The sequence below is a fragment of the Nestor notabilis genome, unplaced genomic scaffold, assembly GCF_000696875.1.
Source record: "Nestor notabilis isolate BGI_N333 unplaced genomic scaffold, ASM69687v1 scaffold14670, whole genome shotgun sequence".
Lineage (NCBI taxonomy): Eukaryota > Metazoa > Chordata > Aves > Psittaciformes > Psittacidae > Nestor > Nestor notabilis.
Genome location: NW_009909847.1, coordinates 62,944 through 73,910, shown reverse-complemented (window position 1 = coordinate 73,910; position 10,967 = coordinate 62,944).

Genomic DNA, 10,967 nt, shown 5'->3' with positions numbered 1-10,967 from the left:
TTACAGCACTGTGTTTGGTGGGTGACTGTTACAACTGCAAAGTCTGCCATAGTTTTAACTTCAGTTTCAAAACAGCAGCTGACTTCCTGTGTTTAGACCAGAGCTGTAAGTTTTGTACCTTAAAGGGTAGGAAACTCACAGGTGAGAGAGCAGCATTTCCAAGTTGTGTCTATGAAAGAATAAGCCACAAAGCTTTTGGAGCAGTTGTGTGCAGTGCTGTGTCCATCGGTCTGTATCATGTTTTAAGATAATATTTAAAATCAGTAGTTGCTCTAATATTTCAGCCTGGCTCCATAGCTGAAAAGGCAGGCTTTGTGGCGGCTTGGTGCAGTTTGCTTTCTAGTATAGATCTAAGCCTGGCTTGGAGTTGAGTCTTCAGCAGGTCATCAGCTTGTTTTAGATAGGACAAGGATCCTAGTTTCATGATGAGTGCAATAACATTTGCCTTATTTAACTTTATTTATGCTAGAAGCAAAACTCCTGGATTTGCTTACATTTTTAAAGTTTCTCTGGCAATGTGAAGCCAGAAGGTTGCCTTTTGTGCAAATACATGCCACTCTTCAAAGAGAGGAACAGCACAGTCATTTAGGAGCAGTGGGATGAGGTCAGTTTCTTTATTTTGACATTTATTCTGCAGTCTCGGGCAGTGTACGCGCCTGCAGGATGAACTACAAAGCCTCTGTTCTGTCCTTTTGCAAATCTCAACTTCTTACACTTACTGTCTGTATGAGCTGCATTAGAATCCTGTACAGAACTATTTTTACAGTGACGAAGCATGAAACATGCTCTCTCTGTAAGGAATGCTTTAATGTCCTGGACAGCAACCTTGCTGCTTGTTGTGGTGAGATGGGTCTTATTTTTTCCCTTGTACCCAGAAATTATTGACCTCTCTGGTAAGCTGGAAAGCCAAAACCCACAAATGCTTCTGGAGGAGAAACTGCCCTCATGTTTGACTTTGGTTGATGCAGTCCCTCAGCTTTGCAGTATAATATATTTCAGGGAGGTGAAACTGAGTGATGAAGCTGCTTGTTATTGTCTAGAGGAAAACCTACGTTAGGCTGCTTTTGCTTACTTGAATATTAAGAGTTCTCCTGTCTGTCTTGGAAGGACATTCAGTTCTCCATGCCTGTGCCCACTGGTGCTAAGCTAACTCACTCTGTGGTATCTGCTTTGAATGGGACCAAACACTGCCAGTCAAAGGTACCTCAACAGCAATGGCATTCAGTGGGTCTTCTGGTGGGTTGGCAAGAGGAGGATGATGATGGGAAATAATAGAAGAATTCTTTTCATTCCTTGTCTGTACAGTGAATGGGCATTTGTAAGACCTCATGTATATACACAGGCTTTTGTTCTGGTGCTAATAATAAAACAGAGTTCACAGCTCTGAGTAGTCAAGACGATGTGACAAGAAGTGGGTCGAGGCCATTCATGTGTGCATAACTGCACTCTAAATCTAGGCCAGTGCCTGTGCTGGATGCTTCTAAACAAGCTGAAAAGATTTCAGGGGAGCTGGAGTTTCTGCTGGCAGATGGGTGAAGTGCACCTCTAGCTGAGCAGAGCACTTAAGGATGGGGATCAGAATGGATGGTCTTGAGTCGCTTTGCATGTTAATATGAGCATAGGGCAAAAGCTTCACAGTTTTGCATCTCTGAAAAGCAAGGGGTTTAGTTTGAGCCAAAGGAAATTTCCTTCTTCCTGGCAGGATGAGTTGCTGAGCAGCCCTTCAAATATGTGCAAATATGTTTAAATACTCTCCCCTCTTTTGCAGTTCTTCAGCCAGTTCCTCTAAAAAGCTCACACCAGCATCACTGACCAGATTGATCTCTGAGTCTTCATTTCAAACTGTCCCCCCAGAGTTGACTGCTAGAAAATTTCACAGTAAAAGTGACATCAGTTGCAGAAACTTTCTAGCAAGAAGTACAGGTCTAGATAAGTCCTGTTTTCTTTGAAAATGAGATTCACTGTGTAGAGTTATGCTTCTCCCCCCTGCAATATTTTTGGCTGAAGCTGGCAAATGAGTTACATTTAGCTAATGGAACATGTTGTCTTGGATCTGTTAATTCTATTATTTACCTTGAAACAGGTAACAAGGTTAAGAAAACTTTTTAGTGCTTCTAAAGAGAAAAAGTAGGTCTTAACTAGCTGGAAAGTATAAATATCCCTAAAGGGCAGCATAAGCACATTAAGAACTTCAAAAGAAGGGAGACTATTTAAATACTGCAGCACTTCTTTGATGCTGTAGCAGTGGGCCATATGGGTACCAAAGTAGCTAAATTTTCTGCTCAATTTGTAATTCAGGTATCTATTCTGTCTTTTCCTAATCCACTGCCATGATTTCCTATGGCAAAGTAGTTCTTCCTTTCCTCAAAGCTGTCACGGTGTTGCTAGCATGGGCAGTGCCTGTCAGGGAAAGGCTGAGGTTGTGGTTGGCTCAGTCTCTGATGTACTTGGCTTTGGACTCAGAAGGATGCCCAGGTTTTCGAATGCTCTGCTAGTGAAGGTCTTGGTATCTGCCATAAAAAATCCTTAATTGCTGAAGAATCCCAATATCAGCTTTCAGTAAAATTTTTACAGAGCCTCCTTTTTTTTCTTCAGAATTATGCAAGAAAAAAAGACTCTGTAGCTGCTGAAGCACAATGCTGTTACCTGTTTTATTTTCCTGTGTTTTTCTGTATTGATGGAAGGCTTTGTTTTAATGCTTAAATCATTTGCTTGCCATCATCTGGTAGCGTACAGGGGGAGGGCTGCATTTGTAGTACCTGTTCTGTGCGTTGAAAGGCAAGAGTTTAGGATAAACTTGAATGTAGAGGAATGTGTGCTTTCAAAGAGCTTGTTCCTTCCAATGTTGACTTAAATTGAACTAATGAAGAGTCCCATAAAATTGGGCATAAGATGCATTGCTAAAATGGTGCTTTGTTAAATAGCTGCTCTAAGGGATCATATCAACCTCTTCCTCCTATTTTAGTATTAGATCTTAATCTCTTTATTACAAATAACGTCACGACTGGTAGAATTAAGTATTAAATTTTGAACCAGTTGAGTTCATTTATTCCTTTTTTTTTTTTTATCTTTAATGCTGAAGGAGCCCCAGCTCATTCCCTGTTCGCTGATTCACAAGACCTGAGATTCATCTTTATCTCCAGAATCACATTTTGTTTTGGGGTATTTTTTCTAATAGAAAGCTGATTAATTGGCTGCTAAAATAGCCACAGATGTAATTAATCTACTCTCTGAGTGCTGTGAAATTAGGCAAAGATTGTATTTCTTGTGTGACATGGTCTAGTGTGAGGCATCCCTGCCCAGGCAGGGTGGTTGGAACTAGATGATCTAAAAGTCCTTTCCAACCCAAACTGTTCTATGATTGCAAAAGCAGCAGATTACACATACTAGTCAAGAAAACATAAAGTATCAGAGGTAACTCGTTACTGTAAAAGCAATGAAATAAGGAGCTCTAATTCCTCCTGGGTATTTTCCCCAGGAAAGGGACTGGAAAAGAATTCTGTACTCTAAAATACAACTGCTCAGATTCTTAAGATTTAATATAATAAGTGTACTTTTTCATTTGTCTTTTCACATATATTTTCAAACTGCTATAGTTAAGACGCTGTGAACTCAGCTTCGGGTATCATGCTTTGCTAAATGGGTGGCTTTAGAAGTGTGCTGTAGGAAACTGTATCCCTCAGGAGTGAAAGGATATGAAAGCTCAACAAGCCATTTACAAAGGCCTACAATCATTCCAGTTAATGTGGTTAAACTAGGTAATTCCTGCTTTGAATTTTATATTGTGTATTTGAAAAACAGTCAGGATAAACAAATCCTTCCAAAGTCTATTTCAAGTAGATAAATATTTATTATTGTCCTTTTACAGCTTGAGAAACAAAGGCTGAATTGACTTGCCTACAGCTACAACTGATTAGGGCAAGGATAGAATTTGAACTGGGGACATTGCAAATGGAAACATAATGAAGAGATAATATAAACTTTATATTTCAAGCGTAAACTCATGACCCCTATATAGAAATCATCTTCCCTTTATATAAATCTTCTACTTCAGGCAAGTAGGCAGCCTAAAAGGCTGCTTCTTACTGAAAACAGGATCTGGTTAGACCATGATGGTTACCTTGCTTGCCAGTTTTGTGCATCTCACACTACCCCATTAACCTTGTTGCTTCTGAGAAAATTCCTAAAGACAAATTAGAATTCAAATTAGATTTTCCAATAATCAAAGTTCAGATGAGGAGCACGTGGCAAATTAGGCTTCATCTCAAAAAGCTGCAACACAATCATGTTGGAGATTTCCTTTACTTATTTCCCAGATAGATTATTGCTGTGAGTCACCCAGAGCAGTCGTACTAAATGTGGAAATGCAGCTGACTCAGACAAGTGATTGGCATTGGCTTACGGGATGTCATTATCTGTGGCTTCATTAAATTGCTGTTTTCCCTCTGTCATATGATCAGAATGGTTTGGGTTGGAAAGGACCTGAAGATCATCCAGTTCCAACCCCCTGCCATGGGCAGGGACACCTCACACCAGACCATGTCACCCAAGGCTCTGTCCAACCTGGCCTTGAACACTGCCGGGGATGGAGCATTTACCACTTCTCTGGGCAGCCTGTTCCAGTGCCTCACCACCCTCACCTGGTCAGATGTTAATTTTCATTACAATTTGGGCTGAGCTTATAATAAACATTTTTTTGCTTCTGGTGAGCTCTCTGCAGTCATGACCTTTATTTTTTTAGTGTAAAGGATGGTGTATCTTGAAGCACAACCCTCGCTTGCTTCTGCTGGAGCACTCACGGGGTTACCACAGCACTTCAGTACTTGTGCATTCTGGGATAACAGTGTGGTCTGTAACAGGGTTCGGGATTCCCACCCATCCCCTGCATTTTTCTGGAGGTGCATTTGGGAAGAACTCAGTTAATTGCAGTTTTCAGTCAATGCCTTCCTGTCAACCATGAAAATTAAGAGAGGGAGGTTTACATTTATATCTATCTATATATAGGTATGATGCTTCTGTACAAGTTTAAGTAGTATCAGACTTTCTCAGTGATAATTTTTTTGGCTTTAAACATGCTAAGTTAGAAAGCAAAGCAAACTTCTCTTAGTCTTCTGTACTGAATGTTATTTGAATTAGATTCCTTAACTGTCTTGTTTGCTCTGGTGCTTGTGATTCATTTGAATGTGACCAATGGAAAACCTGAAGTAAATACGAGCTAGTACATTCTAGAGAATAAAAACATCCTACAGTGAGTTGTGGTGCTTTCTAAAACATTTTAAATATCTTTCTGTAAACCAGTTATTGAATGAAGGGCAGGTGAATGGAAGTTTAAAAGCTTGAATTGTTAAAGTTTGGGACACCGAAAGCCTAGACTAGATTTAAGTGTTATTGCTTTGAAGTCCTTAATGGAAGGGGAGTAGAAGAGCATTTTTAAAAGGGCTTTCTTTATCTTTGTCTGGGGTTTATAATTGAATCTAGGGCTTGGAGTTCAAAGGGTCGGATTGGCATTGGAGTGGAAGCATTCACATACTGTTCAATGTAGGGTGGTCAGATTTTTCTGTTGTCTTGCTCTCAACTCCCTTAACAATTTAGTCTCTACTGTAAATTGTTTCTTTTCTGATATGTATATCTTCTACATTGCCTTTATGGGAAGCTTGGATGTACAACAGTGCGATTCCTCTCCCCTTCACCTGAGTACTGTTTGCTAAGAACATCTTATCCAGAGCCAGGGGTTTTGAAGCTGAAAACCTGACTTCAGAAGTTAAAGGCCCTCAGTTGAAATCTGGCTAAGGTGTACACACATATGTGTGCACTAAATAAAAGCAAGCTGTCTTGCAGCTTTAACTCCTGGTGGCACCAGATCTTCTCTCCTCCCAGCCACATTCTGGACTCCATGTGTTGCTTTTCATAGCACAGAGCAAAGCTCTGTGGCTCAGTACAAGCGTGTATGTATCTTACACAGCCAAATGATGACAATGATGGACTGCAGCTGGGTCTGTGCCTGATTCCCCTCTAAGCATGAGCAAACTAAACAAGAGAAGCAAAAGCAAAGCAGACAGTAACTGGAAAGACTTTTTTCAGTGAGACGACTTTTCTTCAGCTGAGTAACTGGCCTGGGATTAAACTGGGTTTATTCTCATTGCAGCAGGGTTAAACCATGTTGCATCATCCTGTATAAGGCAATTCAGTAAAGATTGATGTTTCTTTTTTGCTTTTTTCTGAAGTGAAAGATGTTTCAGATTGTAGCTGTTAGTTATTACAGGAAGTTTGTAAAATGACTGAAAGTGGTTCTTTCAAGAATCTGAAGTTTTAAGCATGTTCATAACAATGATGGTGTATTTTTCCTAATAGAAGAGGTCTTCCTACTTAAAACTGGAATAGTTTTGGCTTTAGGTTTTATTTTTGTTTGTTTGGTTGGTTTTGGGGCTTTTTTACCTAAATATGCCACAGAAACCAGAGGTATTCTACAAGAGATCTACTTTCAGAAAGACTGCAGACGGGAAAGTACATTAGAGTTGATGTTTTTATCATCATGGTGTTTAAATTTTGCCCTTATCTCTGGATCGGGAAAGAAAATGGGTCATGCTATGATACTAGACTGGAAAGTAAATGAGATGTGAGATAACAACAAAATAATCTGGTATGTCTGTTTGTACCATATGTATTTCTGCTACAAACCAAAGTTGCAAACTTTCTAGCTGATGTGCATGAGATAAGCTTGCATGAACTTTTCACACCAGCATCACAAGCTTGAGCTCTTCCATGCTGCCTAACTAAACCCCTGTTGTCATCCAGTCCACATGTAGTCAGTGTGGGGATCATCCACTTCTGCCTTCCATAAACCTTGGTTTTGTTTTCCTGACAATTCATTTCCTGTTGCTCCAAATTCTTAGTTTGTTTTGGGGTTTTGTTTGTTTGGTTTGGGTTTTGTTTTCTCAATGTGCTTCCAAGAGCTGTTCCTTGTAACTGTTGTGTAGCAGCACTGGAATGAGCTCTGTCAGGGCCTGGACTTGTGGCTAGGGTCTGTCATTACTCAGTCACCAGTTCACATGAAATTTAGGGGAGCTTTGAATCTTGAAGGCTTCAGACCCTTTTAAACTTTGGCTGAAACCAGACAAAACTTATGAGGAGGGGTATGAGTACACACTTAAATGACCCTACATTTTTATTTATATGATAATTTAACTTCAATCTCTGGCCTGGACCCATATTTGCCTCTTGGTTATGGAACAGTCTCTCTGGATATGTTTCTGTGGCTTAGCTTTGCACCAAGGAAACTCCCTGTGGTGGCTTTTGCAGCCCGGCTCTTGCACTCTGGTTTTGCTAGAGCCATACTGATTTAACCAAGATGTGGCCATGAGACTAGTATCCTAGATTCTTCCTACTTCATGTCTGAATGCTTTAGAACACGGTAGCTATCTTTTTAGAAAGCCTGTTGTGCAAGCAAACCACGCTGATTTCCTTCAGCTCTAGTTAACTGTCATGTGGTGGGTAGCTGAGATGGGGCACATAGATATATTTTTATTCTTGCTAACTTGGATGAACCACGTGAGAACTTTGTAAAGGTAAAGACAGGGAAAAACCCCTCATTAGAGTTGTCTCTGAAGGCATAATGTTAATTTATTGCTTTCATCTAGAAGCTTTTGGGAACTGACTGAGCTATTCCCGTAATTCAACAAGATGTGTGTTGCAAAGTCTTGAAAATGAGGGTAAAAACTCTTGTTCTTTTTAATTGTTATGTATTTGTAAACTGGCTTCAGGCCTTTGAGCTGGAAGACTGAGTTCAGCATACTGCTGGGTTGTATCACAGAAAGATCAAAGCTGGCTGTATGTGAAGTGGACACTTAGGCACGCTGGTGTGAAACTCAGTAAGCCCACAGTGAATATATGTTGGCTGTTTTTTTTGGGGGGAGGGGTGTGTGTGGGTTTGTTTATTTTCCACAGTAAAAGATCATATCGTAAAGCAGTTTCTTTGTATCAGTGGCCTGTCACATCATGTAGGATCAATCTTTGCTTACATAGGAAATACCTATTAAGGAAAGCTGCTGCAGACCTGAGCTTGTATGCTAACTGTATTATCTCTGCTGGCCAATAACCACATGTTGAATCTGGTATGCTTCCCAGTGCATGAACATGCCTGGTGAGTAACTCATGAAAAACAAATGTAACAAGTGTTGATACATTTGGCCAACTTGCAGAGTATCAGGATCTCATTATTTCTTTTCCTACTTCCTGCCTTTTGGGGGTTTTTATTTGAAACTTGCCTTTTTTAAGACAACATTTCCCCTTATCAGCCTAGGCAAGGGTCTTTCCTGTCAGGAAGGCTGAGGACCACATTCTGCAGGGGAGGGGAAAAAAGTGGATATCAGAAATGTACCACTTACTACTATCAATAAACTTTTAATTAACTAAATGCTCTGTCTGGCCTCTTGCCCATGTAATAAATAAAAATCAGAGTGACTTTCCTAAGCCATTATTACCTGTTATCAGAAATACTTCTGTTTCCACTTACATTGCCATCCTGCAGTGAAGTTGAGGAACTGGCTGGCCAGTCTCTATGTGCAAAGAAATCTTGGTGATGCAGGTTGTGGTTCCCTATATTTGTGTGTCCTAAAGAGTCATCTTCATCAAACAAATCTGTATTTAGAATCACCTTTCTATATACAAAAAGTATGGATCCTGCAGCAGATGCCCCTTGCAGAATTCCTTGGAGAGGAAAATTCCTGTTCAGCAAAGCCTGTGCCTCGCCTCCTGTACCACTAACCTGGTTCCTGTTGATGAGAGGTCTTCCTGCAAATGCTACTCAACCCAGTAAGTCAGGTTTAAACTGTCTGAGCAGGTATTGGGCAGCTGATGGTGGCTGGAGGAATGAACCTCCTCACTTCAAACCTGTGCGAGGTTTTAGTTCTCCACTTTTTATTCTGGAGATCAGTAACCACCTGCCTGCCTCTCCAGAAAGGACTGAACCAGTATCAGTGCTGCCTGCAAGCGGTTGCCCTTTAGGTGCAGTTGTGGTGATGAGTAATGAGGAGGGAAACAACCATTCTGATCATCTTGCTTTTCTTTTTTATTCCCAAATCTCCTGTTTTTTATCTCTAATCCTCAGGCTCAGCCAATGAGGTTTAACACTGAGCTGATTCTGTGAAACATTAAGCTGTTGGAAGGGAGATTTGCTGTGCTGCCCGAGATGAAGTGGGGTTTTGTCAGGCCCCTGTCAGGCACACCACATGTCACTGTGTCCCTCCAGAGCCCACCAGTCTCCCTGCTACCCCACGAGGGCAGAGCCCAGGGGCAGCATCCACACTGAGCTCCAAGTGCAGCCTCAGCACCGGATGTGAGCTGGGACACCCTTCATCTGCAGGTTTGGTGTGACTCTCCCCCCCGTCACCCTCCTGTGGGCTGATGGTGGGCCCCCTCTCCAAAGGTTCAGCTGCATCACCTACTGCAGGAACCAGGTTGCCCTTGTGCAGTGTGGGTGCTGGCAGCAAGGGTGAACTTCAGGCAGCAGGGATGAACCCACTGCTGAGCCGGCCGCCCGTGGTTTGCCGTTTCCTGTAAATGCAGATGCTGTCAGGGTGTTGTTGGCACTGTTGTTGCAAGAAAGCATTTTGCTGTGGCTTTTCACCATCAAAATGATTATGTTGGTGTGAATCAGAGATGACTTTAAAGCAGGTGGAGGATGTCCCCCTAAGCTAGGGTGTCTTTGCCAGAGCCCTGAAGCAGTTGAGGCTCACAGCACAATGACCATCCTGAGTGGCCTTACAGCTTCTTCCAGAGGGGAGTTTGCCACAGCTGATAGCAGCCTCGCATGATAGCCAGCAAAGGGTGGGGGAAAGGAAACATAATCCTGAAATCCCAGTCCCTACAGATGGAAAGCCCTGGTGACCAGGAAGTGGAATTCTCTGACCATGAAGTTGAGAGCCAGGACTTCCCAGGGCTGCTCCTTGAAGCACAGGAAAATCCCTCATTTTCATCCAGCCCATTTTTTTCATTTCCTGGTTCACCACTCAAGTTAAATTCCTTTTCAAGTGCTATTTACGTTTGCAGCTTTAAAAAGGCTCTCTTATGGCAGGCTGTAATATAGTGCTAGTCATTATTTCAGAGATGGCCCCTGCTTGCCTCTTGCCCTCTCATCTGTCATCAGCTCCCTCCTGTGTTCTGTGAAGTCTTTGCTTCTCTCCTGACTGCAGCGCAGCAAAAAGTGAGCTCATGCAGAGCTCAAATTACTGCAGAACCAGTTCGGATCTGCTTAATGGAAACCTTCCTTCTCCAAACACTTTTGCACTCCTTTTACTTAAGTCATAAAACTTCTTCCGTCTGAACTGTATGAAAACAAACCAAACCCTTCTTCTGTGTTATTTACAAAACACTTTGGTTTCTTCCCCTGTTTTTGTTTCATATTATTGACTTAACTGCTGCAGAAGAAGCATCTTGGGGTAAAAAGACACTGCTTCTTAGCCAAACAATTTAAATTTTTCATAAAGGGAGCTGTATAACCAAACTCTTTGTGAAATGAGTTAAACATCCATTCCAGCTTGAGCTTTAAATAGGAAGCGTGGATCATCTCAAAAGCCAGGAAAATTTGGACATGGTAGAGTATGGATGCGATAATGCTTTTCAGCAGCTGTGGAAATAAAGGAGAACGTCTGGTTCTGGCAGAAACTTGCTTAAACTTATAACTTGGGGTGTTTGCATGCGAGCTCAGGAGACAGTGAAATTTTGCAAGCACATGTGATGCTGAGTGGTGTGTGAGCATCAACCCATATTTACAGAACCCCATGGTAAGTGTCTTTTCAATATTCTTATTTTTTCTTGAGGCAGAGATGTGCCAGGAGCTATTGTAGACCTTGTTAAGTAAATTCTATCTCTCCTTTTGCATTCTTGTTTTGCTTTTTGGCTTTCTGTGCTATGGATTAATCTGTTGGTGATGCTTAATTTTAAAGGGACCTCAGCTGCATGGTCATTCA